The 26,925-nt window shown below is 37.9% G+C and overlaps 1 protein-coding gene across 19 annotated transcripts in view; it reads left to right on the top strand.

The window, feature by feature from the left end:
• MYT1L (myelin transcription factor 1 like) overlaps window positions 1-26,925 on the top strand; it is a 331,228-nt gene that overhangs the window by 160,170 nt on the left and 144,133 nt on the right. The window lies entirely within an intron of this gene.

The raw sequence follows: 26,925 nt of genomic DNA, 5'->3' as shown, positions 1-26,925 counted from the left end.
AAAAGAGGATTTCATACAGTACCAAAAAATGACTATTGGTATTTTTAAATGTGTGAAATGTTTAGTGTGTTTGTTTTTTTTTTTTTCTTTTTTTAACGAACTAGCAAAAATCATGTGTTTATATGGGATCTTCAGTTGCTCAGCTTGTTAAAAAGCTAGAGAGAACATTGACCAGAAGCACTCTGTAGGCTAACTTCCTGAACTTCAACCTTTTAACTCTACTAACTCTTCAAGGCATTATATGTGACATCTCTGTGTACTTATGAACAAGGAATGCTAACTGCTGCTGACACAAGAGCTAAAATTTATCCTTGGTGTGCCTACAATGAGTAATATGATACAAATTTTGCCCTGTATTCTTAACTCAGGCATTCAGTGTGAAATTCAGTTTTTCCTGACATTATTAGCTCTGCTATGCTGCTAGAACTGGTTGATAGTACAGGCCCCATAGGTCATATTCCCCATTTATTTCTCTAACCATTGAAGTCTGTGTCAAGACTTGTGGACAATTTAAGGATTAAATCTAAACTTTTCAGTGCATTATTTCAAGTCCTATAACTACATAAATGTTTAAAAAATAGGAAAGATTTGACAATGTCAATTAAGAACAGCTACAAGGTAGGACCACCACCACCACCCTGCCCCCCCCTTCCTGGGGATAAATTAATTGTGAACTAGGTAGTAAGAATTGTCCTGAGAAGTGCTAACTAGCCCCAGTTCAAAGCAGAGCATTGGCTCCGAATAGCACCATTTTTTTCAGACTGCATAAGATGCACAGGAGTGATGTGAGGCAAAAGAAGAAGCAGAAAAGGGTATATTTAGTTTCAACTTCTAAAATACAATTAAAAGATGGTTAAACCCCCCCAACAATCTATTTCCTTGACAAAGTCTTAACCATGGGGCCAACTTAATGTGCAGTTCAGAGAGTCTTCTATAATCTGAGTGCTAGGACCTGGAGAAACTCTATTAGCTGCAGGCTGTTTTAACTTGTCTTTCACTGTTTATTTAAAGATATAATACAAATTTCCCAACTTTGCCTTCAGAGTCCACATGGTGTATGGATAAAACAAGGTCCATAGTCAAGAATTTTTGAGAGTTGTCCGCCTTTGTTCTTTTACCAGGTTTTCTCATAGTGAGCTTCAGATGTCTATTCAAATACAAATCTGTGATATGTCATTTTCAGAATCACTACAGAATAGGCAGGTAGTTGTAAGATTTATCCAGTCTCATTAATTTCACCAATAACTGATGCTAATGTCATGTGCCTTTCTCGGGCATAATAACAGCGGTCAGAATGACTCCAGCTTAAGTAGAAGTTGGCTGATGAGTAAAGCTGATGGAAAAACAAGATTTGTGTCTTTCTAGAAACACCTCTGTATCAGAATCAGTTTGCTCAAAAAGAGTTTGTAAAAGAAATTTGTGTCAGATGGATTGTCAGCGTTATAGCATGGTCCATTTAAAAGAGAATATTTATGTCTTGAGGCATTTTGTTTGGAAACAGTACAGTACTGCACTATGTCCATATGTACCACCATTGTCTCTCAGAGAAGTCAGAGTTCAGGATTTTCATGATACGTTTTCCTCTAGGGAATGATGTGCTTGTCTGGACTGTATCTTCCATGGTGCCTTGCAGTTATGGTAGCCCTGTGATGCCTCAAAGCTCTTGATCTAGATGACAGAATAATATGGGTAGGTTTTGGTTTGCTGAACCCAAAATAAAGTAAGTAATGTTGATATCCAGAGCACTGGTAAATATTATGAAGATCACAGTGGTTTACTTTTGAGGTTCTTCTGTGTGTTTTCCTGTCAAATATTGATTAAAGTCATACTTTTGGTCAGCATGAGAGTCCCATGCTGATTTTAGCACATGTGGCTTAGGCTTCTTTTACTATCTGGCTTGCTGTCCTACAAATCCTCCCCTTTAACTTCTGAGATATGTTGTCATTCCTTTTGAAGGTTAGGGTGTATTTCATAACTACTGTTACATTAGCTGGATTCTACTGGACTGAAACATAATATACCAAGTCCTGATGTTCATGATAAGGAATCTGAGATTGGCAAAGTAGACAAGAGAATATCCGTTTAGAAGAGTTGGTAAAGGTTTTGCTAGCAAGATCACATGGGAGGATAAACTTCTGGAATGGTTAAGGGGGAGCCTGTTGTTGTGGAATCTGTTTCTATCATTGATATGGGGTGAAAAGAATAAAGTGATCCCTAAAACCTGAATTTAAAGTGATAAAAGAAAATTTAATGTGAGGATAGTCATAGTTCTTCCTGAACAGATTCAGCCAAACAGGGACAACTCAAGGTCTCAAAGTGCAGTTCAGAAGATGGTGGTTAAAGAAGACCTAAAAAAGCAATAGAGGTGTTTCAGAAGAGAAAAACCTTATAAAAATAAAATTTTGTCTGAATTAAAGTGTAACTGTACTTTAGCATGTCATTTTAATAAGTTTTCAGCTTAGTCTAGCAGCTGAGAAAAAAGTAATGGCTGAAGAGCACATATGCAAAAAAAAATCTCTCAAGTATGTCAATAAAAAAAAATGGTTTCAGCCTAACCATTAAAGCGTAAATAGAAGTGAATTAGAAAAAGAATGAGGAAAGAACGCAAAGGAGACTTCTGGTAAATCTGCAGGTATCATATGGCAGAATCTTGCTGAAACCAAAAGCTATAGGTATATGAATACAGAAGAGGGGGAAAAAACCCAACTAGCTGAAAACTTTTATGATACAGATATGATTAAAACAGGAAATTAAAAAAAAAATAATATATTGGAGTGATAACCAGAGCACTTGTTTACAAGGTATGTTATACCTATCTGTGCAACAGACTTGCCAGAAGAAGTGAGAGCATAGCCTTATGTACAAAGGGTTACACTGGTTCCAGAAAAAGCAGTTCTTAATGGAGGCAATCACACAATCCTCTCTGTATGAGTGTAAATCCCCAGTTGTAACTATGTCAATAAAGAGGACTTGCCTTGATAAAGAAATTGAGTACATAATGTTGAAAGATAGTGGTTTATTATCAGTTATTTAGTCAAGAGTAGTATTGACAGTCATAACAGTCAAGGCCAACAGCAGGAGAGAAGAAACACCTTTGTAATCTTAAATTGCTGTGAATTATCAGTTCTTAACCTGTATTCGACATTACCTGAGAGTCACAAGTCTCCTTCTGACCACTTCAGGAAGCAAATTCTGGAATGAGTAGACCCTGGCTACCCTGTATATTTTAATATACAGGGTATATTTTAACCTATTTTAATGTGGGTGTTTGTTTGGGTTTTTTTTATAGTGACTTCTGACTATATAAGGTGCTGCACTTCATGCTGTACATACATAGATATGCATTTTTGTACTTTAGATGTGTATACAAAAATATACTGTTTGAAGAATCTGTTCAAGTACATACTAGTTTCATAGACCGTGTTAAAATCAATAATGAATAAAAATTTAATAATTAAATAGATATACACATATACAGTGATGGGTGTTTATATATAAGTTAAATGCACCTAAAAAGTAACAAATATAAGTGGGATTTTCAGACACAAGCAGGCATGCAAGCACCGAAGCATGTAATTTGATGGGTATTTTTGTGAGCACGTGAAAAAAAGCCTCATGGAAGAGGCTGTGTTTTTAAATGCAAACATATGAAATAAAACATATAATTTAATACACTAAGATTGAACCTATTTAACAGGTCTAACTGATGAGACTCTGGAAAGACTACAAAAAATGCCACTGTGAGATTAACTTGTGTAGAAGAATGTATGTCAAGTATTCAAGCAGTAGCAATAATCGTACTTGGGGACAGTGTTAGTGGGAAAAATATATATGCTGAAGACCTGGGTGTACTTTATCATAACAAAAACATTAAGTTTGTATAGAGTATGTCTGAAATGTTTTTTTGGAAAAAAGTACTGCAAATTCTAAGGAATAAGAATCTCACTCTTTCCTGTTGATCTAGAATTTGTCCCAGAAGTTTGGAAGCAGATAAGCAATCTCTTGTTCTTGAGGACAACTGACCAAACCTAAATCTTGTTTTGCTAGCTGCTCTGCTATTTTATAGCCATGTTTTCCTGGAAGATAAGGTTTTATGGTACTGTACATGGTTTACTACTAGGACCACTGGAAAGACTTGATCGCTTCTGTGATGATGAAACACTTACAGTGCACATGGATCTCAAGGGGATCCATTCACGTTTGAGACATTTCAAAACCTTACTGGAAACTATCTGTAGCACATAGCATAAGGAGTCTCCCATTTTGTGCTCCCTTTGCTCAGAGTATCTGGTACTATACTAATTATGTGCTGTTGTCCTTATCTTAGACCTGGCAGTAATGAGACCCATGCAAACCCTTCCTCAGTGGGATAGGGTGGGGAAAGCATGCTCCCAGCTGTGCTTGAGATTGGACACTTTACAGCTCTGCTGGGTACTTACAAAGTGCATGGAGGGAACAGCTTCAATCCTTGGTTCATAGTCAGAAACTCCAGACTGTAATTATACACCTCAGCAAGATAGATGAACTTGGCAGCAAGAAGTACCGTTTGCCTTTTCATTATGGCTAAGTAGACTGGATGAGAATGATGCAATTGTTATTTTGTTCTGTCTTACTCTTACTATGATCTGACCTCTTTCCACACTGGGGCTGATGGGAGAGCAACAGTATGACTGTGACAGGTCAGTTAGGATAATGTTCACTGGGGCATGATGGTATTGTCAGGCCACGTCAAATATATCTTCCTGAAAAGTACTGGTTACTTCCAGTAAGGCAAATTTTGTTTTGTGAAAGAATTTGAAAATTTTTGGCTTTTATTCTAGTGAAGATGGATATAAATTTGAAATATCAAAATTTGTCTGGAAAAAATATCATCCTTTGAGCAAATGGATTTTGATATTTGTGTAATACTTTAATCTGTCGTTATTACAAACATTTTAGTGTTGTTGTCAGATATCTGCATCATTTGTGTGTTGGTTTAAAAATCATACTAGCAAATAGCCTATTTGCTCAATAGCTGCTCAAGAAAATTTCAAATGCTGTTGAATTTTTCAATACAGAAAAAGATCTTAAGTGTTTCCAAAAAGTTTTCTAGGTTAGACCAAGTATCAACTAAAATCATAACAGTATCCATATATATTTTCTTTTACTCTGACATAATTTACAAGACAGTGTGAAATAATTTTAATTTGCATATTCGAGTGAGAGTGTCTGGAGTTGTTGAAAAGTTTGATTATGAAATAAGCGTATTTTTAATCTCTAGGATTATGCAGGTTTGTTGGGAGTAATAGTCTTCACTATACTAACCATGCTGTACACATACATATACAAATGCCATAACTCTGAACGTCCCCCCTTCCTCCATCTTTGCCCCTGCTTTTATTGCTAGGCAAGATGTCCTATGGTGTGGGGTATCCCCTTGGGTCAGCTGGCGTCAGTTGTCCCAGCTGCATCCCCTCCCAACCTTTTGCCCATCCCCAGCCTGCTTGCTGGCAGGAACAGAAAAGGCCTTGATGCTGTGCAAGCCCTGCTCAGCAGTAACTAAAAAATCCTTGTTATCAACACTGTTTTGGTCACAAATCCAAACCATAGCAGTATAGGAACTGCTGTGAAGAAAATGAACGCCATCTCTGCCAAAACCGGTAAAGCCAAGAAAATCTGGGTATAGCTCTGACTTCTGTATGGTACTGATTCTACTTCTTTCTTTTCTTAAATTAAAGTATGTTTGTAGCTGGGTTTTGAAACAAGATAAGTCTAACTCTAACATGATGAAAACATAAAATATTTATTAACGATCTTTTGGAAAGTCTTCTTTAAACCTTTCATAGAGGGCAAGTACAGGGGAACAGCCAATGCCTTTGAAAACTGATAATCCTAATGGAGAGAGAGAAAAAAACAGAAAAAGCAAAATGAAAGAATAGAATTAATTTTCTTAAATCCTCTCCTTGGCAATTCAAATATTCTGCTGGCAGATGGCAATTGGACTTTTTTCGTCTGACCCCATTTTTCCATATTTAAAACCAAAGTAATACTGTATTTGGTTGCTGTGCTATTTGACTTGTTAAAATTTGGCTTGCTTACATACAGACTTAATCTTACTGACACTAATTTCCTGAACTCTGGGATTAATACCATTTAGCAAGTTAAATTATCTATGTTGATGTAATGGATTCGCTGGTCACATTAGGTGCATTTTTTATTGCATCTCCTGCTTATCAGCTCTTCTTTGGTAGCTGGCTGACCAAAGCGACTTGTATTTAATGCTGCGTTTCTGGACCAGCATTGTCAACAGGTCTTACAGATCATTGAAGAAGTAGCATTGTTTCAAGACACAGTCCAGGTGAAGTCAAGGGACAATGATAAATACTCAGCACTGCTAAGTCAGGACACTTATTAGGGTATATAATTATTTGGTTTAGGATACATAAATACAACTATTGTGCTTTTAAAATGTTGCATTACTGTCCCTTAGTCACCCCGATTCCTTTACCAATCTATGTCACTGTTGCATTGAATAACATTTCTCTTCTTAAAATGCGTACAGACTTTTAACTGCTTATTACCATTTAGTGTTCTATCCAGGAAGTTGTAATCCTAAGCACATACGATAAAGCCAGCAGTTGTCATGGCAGGTCTTTAGTGTCCATTTAGGACAGTTTATAGTAAATGGTAAAGATGGCCTCTGGAAGGAAGGGTGTGTAGTATGACATTATATACTAAGTTCAGCAGTTGAGTCGGGGGAGATTTGTCTTTCAAATTACTATTACATTCTGTGGGCACTAAAGTATGAGCATCAGTGGAAGACTTTCTTCTAGAGCCTGGGAATTCCAAGTTATTCCTGCGCACAGTTCAACCAGGTATATTATGCGTGACAACTAGCTCCATAGTAAAAAAAAAAAAAAAATTGAAAAAAAATGCATTGATGTGATTTACTACAATGGTACTGAGTAGAAACTTTTGTCATGAGGTAAAAGACCTAACAATGAGCATGAAAAGTATTTTAAAGACTTTTAAAAAAGTGAAATCATGTAGATTCAGTCAAAACTAAGTGCCTGTCATCTCCAGAGAAAAGAAAAGAAAGAGGTCTGTAAAAAGTATGTAGGAGAGTTCCCTACAGGATTTCTTTCTTTGCAGGTGAAATACTGTTTGAATTGGGTAGTAGGCAAGATATAAATAAGCTTTGTAACATAGTAACATGAAATTTTGTCTTACCATGCTTTGATGACCTATGAAGAATCACTTTGTAAAGCTTGTCCGGTGGCTCTAGAGATGTGCTGAGGAAGTATGTTTTACAAAACTTCTCAGTAATGAACACATTGATGTCTTTTAAACTAAATAGTAATGCCGTATGTTAGATGTTTAATTTCTGTAAAATCTTGTTCCTACTTTGAAATGAAGTTTAATATTATCCTCCCCCTTTAACATGCGTGAAGTTTACAGTAGGTAAAAGCTCTGATTGACTTACAATAGGGATAAAAACAAACAAAGTAAACAAAGGCTCCTGATATAGATGTCGACATCATACTGCACTGTGGTAACATCGCTCTTGCTCCTTGCTTGGTGTCTTTGCATTTGCTTTGTTGTGGGAAGTAAGAAATTCTTGCAGTTTTCTGGCCACATCTCTTTACTAAACAAAAGCAATGCAAACAGACCTTCTAAATAAAGTTATTTATTAATATCTATCAAAACACTTCACAGAAAAAACGAGCATTATTATTCTGATTCTATAGTTTGGGAAATTGAAGCATATAAAAAGGTCATTTTTCAAAGGTGACCGAAGAACCCACCTGTGAAAAGAAAACCAGAACTTCCATCACCTGAATCCCTGTGCTCTGTTCACTGGGTCACATTTCTCTTCTTTCTTCAACTGAAGTACTGTGCTAATTAATTCTGATTATTCTGTTCTTCATTGATCCTTTCCCATGCAGGAGATAACCCAAAGCTCACTCAAGCTAGTGAGTCTTTCTAGTGAGTTTGTGTGATGTTGGGTAAATCCTGTGATAGTAATGCATATACATGTTATATTTAAAAAAAAAAAACACAAACACATTCCATTTACATTTGTCATGTCTCTGAAATCCTATGGCCAGATACTGTAGCTCAGGATATTTATGAATAATAAGCAAGTGTTATAGAGTTGCAGTCAATTCAGAGGTTTCCTTTTTATAATTAATACAGTGGATTTTATTGTATTCATGGAATTTGAGGAGTGGATCAAAAATTAATTAAAAATAACACAAACCCCTAGATCTTAAGCTTGGGCTTTTACTGAGACTTTTGCATGGCAGCGTTTTAACTTTAATTTGAGTTCATTCAAATCCTGTAAAATGAGATCATGGAAAAAAGGGGGAAAAGTGTAGGAAAGGACAGAAATCAAGGGTTATACAACCCAAGTGGCTGGCATGTCACGCATTTTAAGTAGGATGCAATGTTCAACTCACACTCTCCCCTGTCTCTGTTTAAGTCTTCATTTCCAGTACTTAATATTTTAAGCTGGTTTCATAAAGAAATGAAACCTGTGAAATCGCACTTTCTCTTTCACTCCTCTCCACAGCAATAACTCTTAGAGAAGTCCCATCAATTAAACAATACGATAAAGGCTTGATCATAGACGAGGTTGGTCATACAAATTGGTCATGAGAATTGCTTAGTTAGGAAAGGAAAGAGACTCACTCAGGTAAAGTCATGCTGCACTTGGATTTGTGTATTCTGACAGTCTGGCAGGCCAAGATCATACACATGCTCACTGGCTTCTCAGCATGCTGGGTAAGGTCATGGAGTTAGGCTGAATCAGCCTAGTTCCTGCTGTAATTCAGAATGACTCTAGGAAAGCTACACCAGAGCTGAATTTTGCTCAGATTCATTAGGAAGGATTCAGTAGCTCTTCGAAGTAGTTGCAGTCAAAATAAGTGTAGTTCAGGCTTGATAGTAGCAGAGAGACCTCCCAATGAGTAGCCAAACTGAACTAACAGGTCATGTCTCCAAAACAGTAAACCTGTCTGAATAAGAGGTGGAGTAAGCAATGAGACAGGCTGTTTCAAGAAAGGCACACCAATGAACTCAAGAGACAAGCAAACCAGTTGCTGTACAAAGGTAACAGAGAAATACAACTCAAAGTTAATGAAATGAGAACAGAAGGTGAAGTATAAAAGTAATGGACTTTTACTGTAAATACCTTCCAGTAACTAAGACTGAAAGCACAACCAAGTTAGTTGAGGCATCATCTATAGAAACTGGGAAATAAGCTAGGTGAACCTAAGGTGCCACAGCCATTTATGTGGCTACTCTTGTTCCACATTGTGTTGGGTTGTTTAATAATTTAACTTCATTTCCTTTGAAACAAGGAAACAAGATTGGGTTAAACTACAAGAAACAAACAAAACCCCTTCAAAGTGCAGAATACCTGTTCTTGGCCATTTTCTTATTGTTGTGGGTTAAATCCAGTGGACAGCTAAGCATGACACCAAATGCTTGCTCACTTTCTCCCAAATTACACCTAGTGGCATGGGGGAAGAGGAAAGGAAGAGTAAAGGCGAGAAAACTTGGGAATCAGGATTTTTTTTTTTTTTTAATGATTAATAAGTAAAGGAAAAATGAAAGAAGAAAGAAAGAAAAGAAAAGAAGTGATACAAGGTAACCACCTCCCACAGGTAGACTGATACCCAGCCAGTTCGCAAGCAAAAAATAGCTAATCTTCCTAAACCTGCTGTTTTCCCTTTTATTGCTGAGCTTGATGAGGTGGGCTGTGGAATATGTCTTTGGTTATTCTGGGTCATCTGCCTTGTTGTGTCCCCTCCCAACCTACTGCATGCTCCCCAATGTATTCACTGCAGGGGGAAGACTGAGAAACTGAGACGGCCTTGACTGTGCAAACACTGTTCAGCAAAAGCTAGAACGTTAGTGTGTTATCAGTATTGATTTGGTCAAAAATCTAAAACACAGCCCCATATGAGCTACCATGAAGATTAATTTTATCCTAGCCAGGCCCCGTACGCTTATGTAGAACATTCTTAACACCAAGCAGGTGTGCTCTTAAATATATACTCTGACCTTTCTCAGTAAAGTGTTTAAAGAGATACCCCATTGCCACTCTTAAAAAAAAAAAAAATAAAAATCTCTGTTTTAAGGATTCTGTTAAGACTGTTGGATACAGAGACCTCAGGATTCTTGTGGGAGTAAGGCTGGGATCTGTCTGTCGGTTTAAATGCATATTTTAAGATGACTTTTTACATTTTGTTCTATCAGTAAGTGCTCTTTCCTTCTCCCCCTACTGTCTTCTTCTTACCAATACATCCATGCATGGGTGCTGCTCATTTCTCAATTCTGAGGCTGTCACTTTTCTTTCTAACCAGCCTTCTGTGCTGGTAACTGCTGCTATAGCACTTTTGCTTTGGCTGGGTGGGCAAAGTGAATCCCAGCGAAGCAATACATCAGTTATGAAACTCCCACCAGAAATTTTAATATCAGCACCTGTGATCGATCAAGCCAGTCTTCCAATCAGTGTATGGAGGGTTTTAACACATAATTTTCACCATGTTAAAGTGAACTTCTCACATAAATCCTCAATGCTATATCTATATATCTATGTGGGGAGCCTGACTGCCTGGAAGAAAAGCTGGTGTATAATATCTATTTTTTTCAGCATTACCATTCTTTCTGCCCATTTTTCAGGGTTCCTCTCCTTTGTCATTGCCCTTTCGTATACATATGTAATGTAGTGCCCTAATTTGGTCTCAACTCTTCCGATTTAATATATACCCATGCACATTTATGTACATATCAGTGTAATACGTGCCTAAGCCATCTGGTATCTTTCCTTGCAAATGTTCACACAGAAAATTGACTGTGAGTAAGGTTCTGAACCTGCCTGTCTAAATGGTCCATATTTGTTTGATTTCTCTAGCAAATGCATAGATCCTATTAGTGAGACTGATCCAACATATTTCCATGTGTCAGCTGTACCTGCTGCAAGTGTCATTCTGTTCAGTGGTAACAGGACTTGCATCTTAAAATAGAGAGAAAACAAGAACATCAGGTCCTTTTGAGGATCTGAATTGCTTTTTCTACCATCTGCTGACCAATGCTTTGAAAGAAAGAAAGTCTGTGTCTGGATTGACACCTTTCTTCTTTTTAAGCCAATAAAAGATCAGCCTGTAAAAGAGCCTAGACATGCCATGTTTGCACGAGAAGCTTATTAGAACGTAAAATGTCGGTGGTATTATATATTTGCAACTCATTTCAGTCTACAGGAGCTGATACAGGTATTCTGTTAGTATATTACTTATATTTAATTATCCTTTGAAACCGATTGATTTAACTGTGCAGTAAAAGTCCGTTTTATTGTTACTTTAGTTAGTGTGATACAGAAATTGCACAAGTTACACAAGAGGAGAAACAGATGTGAATAAAAGTGACATTTGAATCCTTTGTTTCATTGTTACAGTGTTAAGACATATACTTTGGAAAGATTTTTTAGATATTCTTGTATGAATGTTTTGTTCGTTAGTAGGCACACGACTGAAGTTTGAAACTGTAGGAGTTAGAAGTTACACTGCAGGACCCAGTTTAATCATCATCAGGTGTAGTCAGTAGAAATGTTTGCATGGTCAGGAGGAGTGTTGGGGGCAAAGCAGTTCCTTTCTCTGAAGCATCTGATATTAGCCAAAGGATAGTACTATTCAAGACGGGCCAATGATCTATCCTGGCAGTGTGTATAGAATAACGGAAATAAAACCAGTTTCCCTGGTATTCAAATTTGGATATTCTACATTTCATATATGTAGGTATACATCCTCGATTCATCCATCATTTTTCGTGTGAAATTCATTTCTTGTGAAATCAACCATTATTAAATTCCCTTTTAGATGTTATCCAATAAGGCACAGTCAACCACCCAGGGTAAGGTAATCTTATGTTTTAGTCCAATAAGATATCTTTCTTGCATAACACATTAATTTTAAGTGTAAGCATTTTATTAAAACAGAATTTACATGGTGGTAATTCTCCTGTATTCAGTATAATATTGACAAAACGAGCTCTTTTCTTCTTGGTTTTGAAATAGTGTGTAACTGTATGGAAATTCTGCTGTAATCTAAACTTAAATACATTCAGTGGTATTGAGTTACTGTGGAATTCTGCCTGTAGTCACTGCAACAGTAACCTCACAGACAGGGGTCTAGTACTGGTTGAACTCACCTCTGTGCTCTCACAGTCCCAGTATACACTTGATACTGGGACAGGCCACAGCTGTTTTTTACTTCTACTGGCTTACAAGACACACTGCTGCTTTGACTTGAGCACAGCCACAGCACTGTTGTGATGTGAAATTTTGCTGTCCCTATCATACAACCCAATTTTGGAGGTAGTCGCACAGTTACCACTGAAAAATCCTCCTTCAAGGGCCTTGGGGGGTCCCTTTTATTGCCTAGACAGGCTGGAGCTCAGGAAGAAGTAGTTTCACTGATCTTCAAACTGACCATGCTAAGAGGTGAGCTAAGCAGCTATTTCTGCCTCTGCGATCTAAACCATACATACTGTTTTCTTTACTGTTTGTGACACAAAACACCTGATACTCAGCCTGCAAAGGGCAGTCTTAGCTGAGCCACCATGTATCTACTCATCAGCAGGAACAGCTGTAGTAAAATTAATGGAAGAGATTTATTTTTATGGCTCTTGTTGATAGGCTACATCACTTCTGTTTCTTCCCTTGTACCTTGGGCATCATCTGCACAGAATCTGCAGTTTCCCTATAACTGTTTGCATTATACACTAGAAGGAAACAGTACTTTGCATTTGCTGTTTTTGTTGGACAGACACTAAACCTTATGTGGTGTGCTTATGTGGCATGATGCTGCAACGCTGTGCAGGCTCATGACCCAGAAAAATCATAACTATGTTAGCATGACTGAGCAAAGGCTAATTATCCCTTCCTTTGATTACTGTAAGTTGTGTGACTGCCCTACAGAGCCTGCTATTAGTATACTGTCTTTGGTGCCAGAACCAGCTCATCTGGTGTTATCTAGGAGGAGGGAGTTGGGGACTTCTTGCAGCAATGTATTGCATAACATAGGCATACACTTGAAGTCTTCACACACATTTTATTCTCTTCTACTAAGGGCAAAGGTGTTCCTAAAAATGTTTCGGTTTCCCCTTGTATTCTTACCTCTCAGTTGTATCTGTCTCTCTTTATCTATCAGCCTCCCCCTACTTAGTACTGCTGTTTCTACCTGCCTGAGAGGCATTTTGCCCCACTTCTGCTTGTGTCTTCTCCTTGCTGAGCTCCTGAGCTGGTAGTTAAGGCTGCTGGTACTGGCCACCTGTATCATTGTCTGTGCCTGGCTCTAGCTTTTCTTCTTAATGTTCATATGCCTCTGGAGAATGTGGCTTTGAAGTATTTTAACAGTCCATCCCTGTCATACATCCATCAGCTTTGTCTTCTCATCTGGTTTATGTTTCACTTTTTTTGCTAAAGGCACAAGAGGAAAGGTGATAAGCAGTGAGGGCATGAGGGGAAGACTCACAACAATGACCCCCCACCTGTTCCACAGCCATGGGAGGGGTGAAAATGAAGAGAGAAAATAATGTGAGCTGATGGCCAACAAAAGCAGGTGATGCCAGCTGCATTACTAGGGAGGCAGAGAACAGGGCAGAAAGCCAGAACCTAAGACCAAATGCTAAAGGGTAGGCAGGCCTGGGCTCCAGTCAGACCTTCTTACATGGACTCATCAAAACACCAATCAAATTAACATAAGATGTGTATATATTTGCATGTAATAAGAATCTCATACTGTATAACTCCCCTCATCATGCAATAAACCCCCTGTAGTTCCTCTGTTCTTCTTGTCCCCCAACCTATTCTTACCTGCTTCTTGAATCTAAACACTGTTAATCTGCTGTTTCACTGCCCTGTATGTTCTCTAGGTACTTCTGACCTGTTCAGAAACTCACAGGAAATGAGCTCAAAATTACTGTGTGACCATCCCTTAACCAGTTAACAGAAAGAAATGTGACTTTTTACCAAATCATAATAGAGCAACACTTAAAAATAACAGATCTTGGAAGGTGGGAGCAACTATTCATTGAGCATATTTTGACTAACAAGAAGTGAGTTTTTCATGTATATTCTACAAAGAAAGATACAAAAAATCTTGAATACAATAATTAATACTTCAACTACTGGTGTCTAAATAATCTGACATGATTACCGTTGTAGATGCCATTTGCTGTTCTTTATTGTCATCATTTTTTGTAGCATAGAGAGGTTATGAGCGCATGATTGGTGAAGACAGATACAGAAACATATTAATGATCAAATGTTTTATACACTGAGAAAAATAAGGCTTGTTTAGCTTTTCATCAAAACAGAACTAGAACCAAAAGCTTGGTTTGAGTATTAAAGGAGTTTTCGGAAGTATATTTTCCAGAAAGCTGGCAATGCAAGGAAAATGTGTCTGCCTTCTGCATGGTTCATTGCTTTTTCTCCCAGGAAGATTCCACATCACCCTTGGCCTCTGAACTGCACTGGTGCATCTTACAGTGAATAAATTTTCTGTGCTAGTGAACTAAGGACAAATGGCAGCAACACAAAAGACCAGAATAGTAATAACAGTCATGTCACCTGCTACCACCAGAGAAACAGGCCACTGCCCCTTCCACTCCTTCCAGTCCCATCTTGGCTCTGAAGTGATTAGATCTTATGCTACTTGCTTTAACTGCAGAGGAAGTTAGTTATTTTCGTATCTCTCACACCTCTCTCTGCCTTTCTTGTAAGCCCCCTTTAGTACTGAAAGACCCCCAAAAGGTCTCACTGGAGCCTTCTCCAGACTGAAGCACCCCAACTCTCTCAGCCTTTCTTCATAGGAGAGATATTCCGACCCTCTGATCAGTTTGAGAGAGACTCAGACCATGTTTAGACCTTAATCCAGATAACTAGGAGTGCTGGAGAGCACTTAGTCTTGGGGGGTGATGGTGGATAAAGGAGTACCAGAATGTCGCAAAGCAACCAGTAGCACTTCTGGTGAACCTTAGGTGGGAATTGCAGCTGCTCTTTTTAGTGGCATTGTAGCTACATGTATGTAACAATTTCCTAGGGCACCTACATGTATGAGGGCTGAGAGACTCACTCAAGTTCAGGTTGTCCCTTCTCAATGGTAACTTCAAGGTGAACCAGCTCTAATCCAGGAACTTTATGTTTGTGTCAGCCTCACTTTATGTGAACCAATGGTCCCCACCTCTAAAGTATACTTGTGCCTCTCAGATAAGCTGTGGCATTGGTTTTTTTTAGCTCTGAAGCCATTTTAAGGAATATCTGCCCATAGCATTTCCTGGCTACTTGTTCCTGCCCCTGTGCTACAGGTTGCTGTCCCCTTGTTATTGTAAGACAGCTAAGTGGTGCTTACCTGAAAAGCAAAATAATCCATCAAAAGAGGGATAACTTCAATAACTGGGATTGCAGCCTAACACCACAAATAGTTATTTATCAATATGCCATACAGGCATAGAAATGAAGGGTTGGATCAGGAAATGAGCTGCTTAAATCTGTTTCACTGCTAATTTACCTCAGTCAGGAAAAGGTTTGGACCTTCCTGTCCCAGTCTTCTCTCTCCACTAGTTTCAGAGGTGCTGTTTCCTGAGCTTGTTTAGATGTAATTATCACTTGCTCCAAAGGCAAACAAGTTCAGTAGGTCTAAGGGGCTTGGCTAAGCCATCAATGAACCATTAATCCGTTGTCAGGTAAAACACTAGTCAGGCACCACTGTTTGGTCAGAAAATGCTCCAAGCTCAGGATGATGTTCTTGACAAACTGAATGATGTATTTCATATAAATATGCAAATTGGTAATCCCATTTCATACAGGCACAACTGAGATAACTCGTTACCTCTTGTTTCTTGTTTGAGAACAGCATAGCAGTAACTGAATCACTTTGAGATGATAATGTGTTTAGCCTGTCAGCTGTGTCTTTAAAGAGATACTGTGACACCAGTTACTTGGAAATGTTCTTCCTCACATGAGCTATGGCATGGAAAGGAAATCTACACTTAGGTGAAGGATGACTTTGTACAAACGCAGTGATACTGAGGCACAGTGCAGCTTTGTTACCCTGGGGAAGCTGCATCTCAGAAAGCCTGATGAGCTTGCTTACAGCTTTGGCTAGAGTTTGTTCATCTTTCGATAGAGAAGTTAGATACTTGCCTAGTATGCCCTATGGTCATTCCCTGCTGACATTCAATGGAGAATGTCACAGAAGGGTTTTGTCCTCTCTCTGGCAATTCCATAATCTCCATTTTCTTTTCTGTCTCTTCTGTCAGTCTGAAAGATCTTGTTTCCCTCATGAATAGACTATTTCAATTGGAAGGGTCCTACTCATGATTTGCTGTTTCCTACCATGTGTCTGATGAACCTAATAATGAGCAGGAGATACTGCAAGGACTAGCAGTCTCTCTGCTGAGCTTAGCATATGGTTCTCTATGCTCCAAGACCTTCTGCTAAAAAGTAGTCCAATTACTTTGAAAGCACCTCAAATGTTTTGTACATCTGATCAGAAACAGTGTGCTAGATCCAGCAGTGAGCCTGGAGCAATTCTGGTGAAAAATAGCGTGGACTTGTTGCCATGTAGGAGAGAAAACTTAGGCAAACAGGTTAAAACGTTGGTTTTTGGTTTTTTTTTTTTTTTTTTTTTTTTTTTTCCTGATCTAAGGAGGTTTAAAGACTATGCTGGTTCTATTTTTTTCAGCAGGTCATTAACACTAAAAGCATTTATGTGTCCATACCAACAAACCTGTATATCTTAGATATGAATAGCAAACAGGGAGAAATCATATGACCCTGCAACTTTTGTGCAAAAAGGCAAAAGAACTGGCATGGATTCTCAAAACCCAAAAAGAGGCATGGTGTTGCTACAGTGGGAGTTTTCTGTAAATAATCTATCCATTCTTGAAACCAAGGCTTGCACAGCAATTGATGGGTCTTTGGACATCTATATTGGTAGAATTTTAACACCACATATAACTTAAACTGCAGTTTTAAAGGAGGTAGATGCTTTTTAATTCACCATTTCTGTAGTGAAGTCAGTAATAGGAAAATTGGGCTCTGCTTTAATTAGCTATAGTTTAGTCCATTAATCAGTTTCAGAACATCCTAAAGTACCTGTATTTATACCCTGGGCAGCTTCAAGATTGCATGAAGTGTCATTCTTGCGGAGTTTTATGTATCTGCTAAGTCTGCTAGTTTACATGTGTTCCTTTGAGGCAGTTGTAACCGTTTCCTTTGGCTCCAGCATTATGTATAGTGTTGTATTGTGTGTATTTTTATTCTTGTGACGACTGCCTCGTATCAGCTGTTCAGAGATCCAGCACCATGGTGTGAGATGGATAGTCTGTTATTTTTCCCTTGTGTTGGGATTCCCACTCATTTCCATGGAAACCGGAAAACTGGAGGAATAAAGCACAGAAGCTGTTGCTGTATTACAGGACTGTGCAGCTTGAAAAAGCACACATCACCATGGTGCCTGTGAATGCTAGTATAGTTGTAGGTCTGTTTGGGTTTCCAGTCTAAAAGCTGTATTTTAAGGGGGTTAGGTTTTACATTTATTTCCTACTCAAACCTAGTTTTACTTTCCTCATGAAGTGAAATGTGTTGAACACATTCTTATATACATTAATTTATTAACAATAATAGAAGGGGGACATATGCACATAAGTGCACACATAATTATATAGATATATGTGCATACATCCACACACATACATCCACAGACACACATACACGTACACTTCAGACAAAAACACATTAAAAAATAAAGCTATTAAAGTCTGTAAGAAGCGTATAACTGGTTCATGCAGTAATTTTAATGGCTGTCACTTTGAAGACATTTCTTATTCAAAAGCAAACAAAAACCTGCAGCACTGTAGTGGGTTCTTGAATCAGTAATGAAATATATACACTTTTTAGTGAAATAACCTAAAATATATATATATATATATCCTCCACAAAAAAAAGTCAGAAATTTAACCATTTAATTTTCCTCCTGAGCAGCTGGTGCACAACCAATGCTGTGAGTGAGTACAGAGACATCTAAAAGAGATAATGAAATTGGAGGTGAAATATAATTCAGAAAATAAATGAACATAAAGAAACAGATCAGAAGAAGACAGAACTGATCAGGGCAACCCTTCTGAGTATTACTTTCTCTGTGCTTTCTCTATGCTACTTTTCAAATCCCACTGATAACCCTACATAGCATATCATGATAATGCATTGATTCTTTGGCTTTCTGCAACCTCTATTACTAGTTTTTACTCCTGCCTTTTATGTTGTAACAGGAATATCTGACTGCATTTTGAAATTATCTGTCCTATGGTACACTTATTTTTTTCATCCACAAAGACACAGAGATTGGGACACTGTGACTGAAAGAATGTGAAAATTTAATTTGGAGATAACCCAGTGTGATTAAAAGACAGTTCCCCCTTCAGATTGGTTATGCTCCAATTCACAAGAGGGTGTGATGCATGAACTCAAGAAAGAAGGAAGAACAGAGAGTAGTTGCAAAACTGCTGTTATATAAACTATCCATAGATGTCCTCAGTGATTTCAAATGAGTAAAACTTCTGAAAACATGGATTAAGTATAAAGAAAAGCTGCATCTGAATTCCTTTACCTTTAATTTCCTGCTGTCATGTTTTCAGCTCTATGAGCTGTTCAGCAATAGCAAGCACAGGGTTCTAGGACTTATGTGGCTTAAACATGAAAAAGAGCCGGACAGGAAATGATAGTTAGTAATATTAAATGATTTTCTGAAAGATGCTATTTGTAGCATCAGTTACACAAAAATCTAAGCTTTCAGTTAAAACAATAATCTTTGTAGATCTTGTGGTTGCAAAGAGAAGATGGAGTTCTTATAAACTGCTGATAGCCAGAAAGCAAAACAGAGGAATAAAAATTTAATGTATTTAAAATCTTGTAGTGCTAAAACCAGTCCATTCATTGCAGGAGGCCAAAACATGCTTTCTTAAGGTTTTGGTGTGGTAATATTTGCGGTGAAAATTTATGTAAGGTTCTAGAAATATTCACTAGTAGATCTCAATCCTTTCTAACAGTTCAGGAATCCAGATTGTGAGCATCTCACAATCTTTGTTAGCTTCTCGAATATTATATACCACACTATGAGATACCTATATGCAACATGGTGCTTCAATGAGGCATTTATAATTAGCTAAAATTTCAGGGAATATCTGATAACCTGCTTAGACATACCGATATGCTCAGGGTAGTACTTGAAATCTCTGGGTTAGACATCTGAGGACAAAATCCTGGCCTCACGTAAATCAGTGGGTTTTCAGCTGACTTCAATGGACATACCTTTTCACTTTCAGATCCCAATCCATTGCAGTAATTAAATTGTCCTTGACTTGGTCTTTATGAATGTTGGTCATTTACAGCCCTGTTCATTATACCCATAATGGGAATAAATTAAAAACGGAACAAAAGGGAGAATGTTAGGGTAAGACCTCATACAAGGTGAAGATATAAGGGCTCACCTGCTGACTCAGTTTCTAGAATTGCTGTGATACAAGTTTCTTTGCAAGTAAAACAGAGTAGTATCTTTGAAAGTACCTGACACAGTACAGCTCACTTCTCTGTGGTAAAAGCTCTGCCACCCCAGAAGTAGGGTAGCCCATCTGAACAGTGGATTGTAGATGGTCTCTTTACTGTGATTAAAGCACCAAAGTCATGGTGAGTTCATGCTAATTATTTACAGGTATGGTAATTCAGTGCTGGTGTTTGAGGCTCTGTCCTCATTCTATTAATTTCACTAGCCACCTCTCAAAATTTCCATGGGGATGGGGACAATAATGGTTTTTTTGGGGGAAAGAAACTACAGAGATCTCTCTGGATAGATTGCATAGATCTGTATAATTCTGCAAATAATTCATATATATGAGAAAAGCTTGCAGCAGCCTTATAATTCTCTTGAAATGGGGATCACCAGAAATTTCCAGCAAAAACATACTGATATTCTCCTTTTTAACTGTTCTACTATTTTCTGGTTTGTTTTACTATTTCAGGCAAGAGTACCAAAGAGAACAGGAAAGCAACCAGAAAGTAATATGCTCTTAGTTGCCTCTCCTGTTGCTGGTTTCCCTATCAAGTGTGTTTATTTAGCCTAGGCTTCTATCGTTGTCAGGTAACAGTTCTCTGATCTGAGCACAGAATTTGTAGCTTTTAAAAATATGAAGTGATAGGTATTGCACAAGATAAATTTTAAACACGTGTGGAAGTGCTAAGGAGCCTGTTGCTGTTAACCTCCAGGATAATTCTACTAAATCTTGTGACTGTCAAAAATTTTCAGTGTTTTTCTGATCTGCAGTTCCTGTTCTGCTAAGAATGCATAATTAGTAAGGAAAAAGAGAAATCTACATAAGTCTATGTCTTGTTATAAAGATGCAGTTCCTGACTTTGTTTCTGCTATAATTCATTTTTTTCCCTCCAGTGTGAATAATACCACTTTCAGTTAAACAGAAGGAGTCTGTTTTTGAGAAATCTATTTGTATTACTATGACTTTCTCAACTCTTTTTCTCCATGACATTTTTTGTCCTTGTATATCTTCAGGCAGTTATATCATAGTATTGTAGAATGATAGAAAGGTTTGAGTTGAAAAAAACCTTAAAAATCATCTAGTTCCAAGCCCTCTGCCATGGGCAGGGACACCTTCCACTAGACCAGGTTGCTCAATTCCAACCCGGCCTTGAACACTTCCAGGGATGAGGCAGCCACTTCTCTGAGCAACCTGTTCCAGTGCCTCACCATCCTCATAGTAAAGAATATATTCCTTATAGCTAATCTAAATCTACCCTCTTTCAGTTTAAAGCCATTCCCCCTTGCCCTATCACTCCACACCCTTGTATAAAGCCCCTCTCCAGCTTTCTTGCACGCCCCTTTAGGCACTGGCAGGCAGCTATAAGCTCTCCTTGGAGCCTTCTCTTCTCCAGGCTGAACAACCCCAGCTCTCTCAGCCTGTCTTCATAGGAGAGGTGTCCTAGCCCTCTGATCATCTTTGGCGTCCTCCTCTGGACTCACTCCAACAGGTCCATGTCCTTCTTATGTTGGGGGCCCCAGAGCTGAATGCAGTCAAGCTGTAGTGTTTGTATTTAGCCAGTCTCCATCTATATTTTTGCTTCTTGTAGCTTTCTTTCCTGTTTGTACGATAACAGTAGGATGTTTTCATGTACAGTACTTCCGGTGTATACATTGTCTGCCTACCTTTTCTGGTTGGTGTTAGGGAGCTGTTAGGCCAAATATCTCTGCTCAGCTTTGAAAACATGAGTGTATATGTACATGCTATTACTTGTAGTGCTTGTAGTACTATAGTGCATATGGGCTGTAATCACAATCCAGAACTTTATTTTGCTAAATGGTGTACAAACATATGCCCTGACGCAGAAGACTTACATTTCTAAACAGATAAATGTTTCAATTTTTACATCAGTGGGACATGACATGAATTCAAGGATCTGCATATTGAGTTGCGTTATAGACCAGTATGATCTAATATAACAGAGCATGCCAATGCATGACATTGGTTGATGATCAGCACATTGATGGGTTGTGTCTTTGTAATGTATTAGGTAGATGGCATATATTTTCAGATATTTTTAGCTGTTTCATTTGTACATCTACATTTATGTATAGATACTTACAGCATCTGAGTTTGTATGCAAGTTTAATTTTAGTTTTCTGTATATATAATACTGTTATGTGATACCTGCGTCATGTATCAACTCTTAGGGATGTACAGCTCAGAGAAATGATTTTGCATTATACCTTTGTAATATGGAATGTTTGTTTTATTATTATGATAAATCTTTGAACAAATTTTGACCTTTTTTTATTCTGAAGGTCTTCTGCAGATATGCCAGCCACTGGTTTATGCAAAAGGTTGACATAACTTCATAAAATCATAAACATTAGAAGCACTAAGCCTTTTTGCTGTTGCAAATTTTATAAAGGCAGATTCCCCTCCTGTTGCTGGCACTGTTCCTTTCCCATAGGTGGAAAGAACAGACAGAACTTTGGACACCCTGTTTCCATGTCTTTGGGAGCCAGAATGCCTTTCCTTCATAAATTATTTTCTTTGTATTTGCCAAGAAACATTCTCTCACCCAGACAGCATAATAACTGTATTAAAGGTATATTGTCTCTTCAGAAATGCTTCCTCAGATTCTAGATTTTATGTTAAGGATTTAACATGGAATTTGGGAAGAAAAGCCCAGAAAGCTGGGAAGCACCTGCACTCTCCAGCTCTGTCTTTGTCTTGCATTAGATCAGCTCTTCGGAGTTTGTGTAAAATAATGCACATACATACTTCTATAAATCTTCTTAGGTTTATCTCTGTTACTCAAGGTTGAAAAGGGAGCTCTTTTTATGCAGAATTCACTTCAGTCCTTTCACCCAGCTGTCAAAACAAAACCCAACAATGCAGTTTCCCATCTTTACAACATGAATCAAGGAGATAAAATCTTTACACCATTGGTCCTGCGTGGCTGGTGGTATAGTAGGAGAGTATGCCAGAAAACTGGCATTAAGGATGCAGAGACATAATTTTGAAAGTCTCAGTTTCATTCTTTTATCCTGGTATTGTGCAAACATGAACAGTTAATCAGATTCTTTCTCACTCTTATCTGAGTAACTGTATTAACTTAAGTCAGAAGGCAAAGTTTTAACAGGGCAGAGTATGTGCAGTTCTACCAACTTGGTCTTGTTTGTTTGATTGCTTTGAATTATTTAACATCGGCAAAATTCTTTCTAGATCTTGAAACTGCTTCAGACAGCATAAGCTTCTAAAGCAGGAAGTCTCTTTTGTGCCTTGTTAAGAATAAATACGCTTTTCAGTTTGCTTTAAAAAAATACTAGAATTTACAGGTGCTCTTGTGTCGTAGTCATGGCAAGAAATGGAAGAAAGTGGCAAAATACAATAAATATGTATTAAGAAATTAAAATCAAATTACTTCCAGGCTGTCCTTTCATTCCAGGAGTTCAAGGGGCACTGTTTATGCCTGTTTAATTGTATTCCAAAACTCATGCAAACACTGAAATTGCTAACTATGCTGGTAACAACAGTCCTGCTTTAATGCAGCGCTTCTACAGGCCTTGTATAGGCCACTAGGTCACTATACAATAATTATCAGTACACTTAGTGTTATCTCTGTCCTTGGAAGATATTTTTGCTGCACATATTAAGCTACAAATTCCTACACCACCACTATCCCCTTTATTTTTTTTACCTCAGAAATTGCTATAAACAAGTCTTGGGTAGAGAATTACTAATGAATATTCAGTATTGTTTTATTGTGGCCTCCTTGTTTATATTTTGAGCGTTGTGTAGTGTTAAAAGTATGGAAGTTACTGAACAACTGAAGTAGGTGCTCTTGTTTTATGCAACAGCACAGTAATCTGTGATCCTGTTTAATTTATGCTAATTATGTTAGCAGGCCATGATTGATAGTTTACTTGTCTGTCTTATTAATTTATCAGCTAATTGTTGCATTTGTAATAGCTATAAGCTATTTATAACATACCCTTTGATAAGCATAATGGTCTGCACGCTAATAGCAACAAACATTTCTGATACCGTGCAGTTCTGAAATAGTACCCTCGCCATCTCTGTGATTAGGCAAAACCTAAATACAGAAATGAGCTTTCATTGTTGTGTAGCAGTGAATGGGAAAGAAGGGATGCTAGTCTGTTTACTTAATAACAACAGCAATTAGCTAGTTTTAACAGACTAAGATTTTTTTTATTACTATCCCTCTTTCAATGTGAAGACCTATAATTTACTAAACTGCAAAGCTTACATGGTTTTGGGTTTTTTAGAAAAGAAGATATCATTAATAAATGTTTTCTCTTTTTTTACCTGAAATACTTTAATTTAATGTGGTGCCTTAGTCAGTTTCATTCTGAAATGCTAATAGTTGTCTTCAATAATTGTCAGTCTGATTCAGTGCCAGTGAAGATACTACTGTAGTCTACAGTGGATGCTATACTGGATCAGCAAACTTTAGTATGTGAATTAGTTGTGGTGTATTTTTGAATTTGGGGTACTAGAAACCAGATTTCAAAATCTGGTATCCTAGTTTTTTTACACACAGAATTTGCATGTGTGTATGTTGTGGCATACTTATATTCACTAAAATCTATTTGTGGATGTGATGACTTGGCTTATACAAAAGCCTGTTGCGGGCATCTTGAGATCATATGTATCTGTGTGATTCTCGGCAAAAAAACAATATGTGACAGTACTAAATATGTTTAAATTGCTTGTTCAAAGTTGATCTATTCTCTCCTTGGGTTCAGAAAAATATGTATTTTTATGCATTACCTATTTAAAGGGTAAATCAGTCTAAGACAAACCAAGAGACTCCCCAATTTAATTACAGGTGCAGACAATGTAGATAAATTCTAGAGGGTAAAGCTCAACCCAGTTAAAAATATGCAATCAGGCATCATATTTTTACGTTAGAAATCCTATTCCCTCTTGGAGGGAGAGCAGGTCGAAGGTTGCCACTTGCTATGGCAGAACTGCAAGTGAAATTTGCCAAGCAAAGTGGTACAGCTGAAGTCGTGTAGTGTCCGTCCCGTCCCCGTCCCCCCCCCGCCCCCGTCCCCCCCATTTTCCCTAATGATCTTTTGGTTTACAGCTCTTGTAACTCTTACAACTCTGCTTCTGGCTGAACTGTGGGAACAAGTCAATGACTTTATGTTTCTGCAGAGCTGTGCGCTCTTTTCCAAGCAGTTTGCCATGCACAGCTCTGGGAGGCTTTTCCCCTTCAAAAGACCTTGAGGCCTGTCTTCAATGTGGGTGATTTAAGCTAACAAGGAGGTTGAAACGCAGTGTGATTGTGATTACAATCATTTTGGACTTTCAAAGTTAAATCTAAGAGTCTAAAGTTATGACTGCTCTGACCTGAATTTCCATGAATGTTCTTTGGCTTTTTGTTGTGTGTTCTTATTTCTGTGTATGAGGATAGGTGCTATACTACATGTTCCTCAATATTGGCACAAGTTATTAAAGTGTCCCACATTTGGCTTGGCCTTTATTCTCGTAGGATTTTAATGATAATTTAAAAATGTGTAGAGCTAATGTATGAGAGTTACAGAAGAGACTGGGTTATGGCCCTTTGAATGTAGTTACACTTCAGCTAACAAAATACGTGCTTATAGAAACATCCACACAAAATATTAGACAAAATGAATTATGGAAAGTTTCATTAGGTGTGCTGTACCCAAAAAATCATGATATATACTTATAAGATTTATATTAAGTGAAGGTGTGTTTAAGTATTGGTGCTTATTCAGAACATAGACTTGTGTGAAATTAGTCTTTAATGTTAAATACTATGAGTTAAATGTAAACCCGTCATTTGGAGCATATTGCACCTCAGGATGTGCATGTAGGCAGTTGGTGCCAGCACAAGTTACTCATGCAGATCACGGATGAAACTAGACTGACTTTATAGAGTCTGTATACCTACCTACCTCGCATGTCTTCCCTAAGCTGGTGGGTTTTAAGCCTAACACTGAAAGTATAGAACATTTTACTTTACTTCTGAGCCCCCGATAACCCATATTAGTTGTTTTTTAGTGGTTGGTGGATTGTGAAATGCAAAGTGTAACTCGTTTATGGAATATGACCCTGATTCTTTGAGCCACAGCCATTGATAGGTACAAACTAAGACCAGTTCCCTGGGGATCTGGTAAGGAAAGAGGTCACTTAAGCCCCTCAGAACACTTCAGAACTATTTCTATCTTGCAAAACATATAATCTCCATATCCGTTGATCCAGAAAGAAAATGCCAGACCAGTAGTAATTTTACTGTCATTGGAAAGGTAAACAGCCAAATTGTCGTCAGATCTAGTTTAAATGGATTTGGCTTGATCCATTCTGAAATGGACTTGAAGTAGCACATTTGTTTGCCTTCTATGAGGTGTTAAGTTACTGCTCAGCAGTCTAGAAGAAAAAAATATGAGTTGCAGGACTGGAATACAACAAATATGGAAGTGAACGTGCTTGCATTGCTCTGTAACTTTAACTCAAATTTAGCTTAATTTCCATTTGCTAAGACTGTTTCCCACAGCTTTATGCCCCATGTATAGAGGAGTTTGGACCTTTACCATTGGGTGTCGCGGGTGTGAGGAATGGAAATTATTTAATAATCTTTTGTGAAATCCTTTTTGGTTTCTTCATGTTAGTGAAGTTTAACTCTTTAGATTTTGGTAAGTCTTATTGGCTTCTTAATTTCTAAAAATTACATTACTAATGCATTTTCTCTTTTAAAGTACTCTTTCCCCCAATTTCCTTCCATAATAGATAAAGTTTGGTCTGCCATGAACTGAATTATTTTTCTGTCTTTGTTCCTGTACAAAATACAACAAATTGCCACACTTCAACTTCAAAATTAGAAAAGTAACCTTTCTGATGACATATACCTGTCATTTTTCAACACACTGTATTTGGGAACAGGATTTTTAGAGGAAAATAAATCATGCCAGGTCCAACAGCTCAAAGAAAGACGAGGCTGCTGGTGCTCTGTGTCCCCAAGTCCAACCAGCAGCAAGGCTGAAGATGCATTCCCAGCAAACAAGTACACAAAGCACGTTTATATGCTACAGGTATACATAAATACATGCATACATGACTAGTCACACAGATATTGGACAGACACTCAGAGCACTCACGTGAACACAGACATCACCAACAACTTCATCATATTCTTTCTGGTTGACCAGGTTGGAGGGCCACTAGTGAGAATATCTATCTATCTATCTATCTATCTATCTATCTATCTATATCCATATATATATGCAGTGGATCCCTCCAGCAGCTTGTCTCAGGCACTCAAGTCTACCCAGTAGCTGCCCTGGATCCCAG

This window comes from Falco punctatus (genome assembly GCF_963210335.1).
Source record: "Falco punctatus genome assembly, chromosome: 5".
Lineage (NCBI taxonomy): Eukaryota > Metazoa > Chordata > Aves > Falconiformes > Falconidae > Falco > Falco punctatus.
Note: the sequence above shows the minus strand (reverse complement) of the source record. Positions and strands in the feature narration are given on the sequence as shown.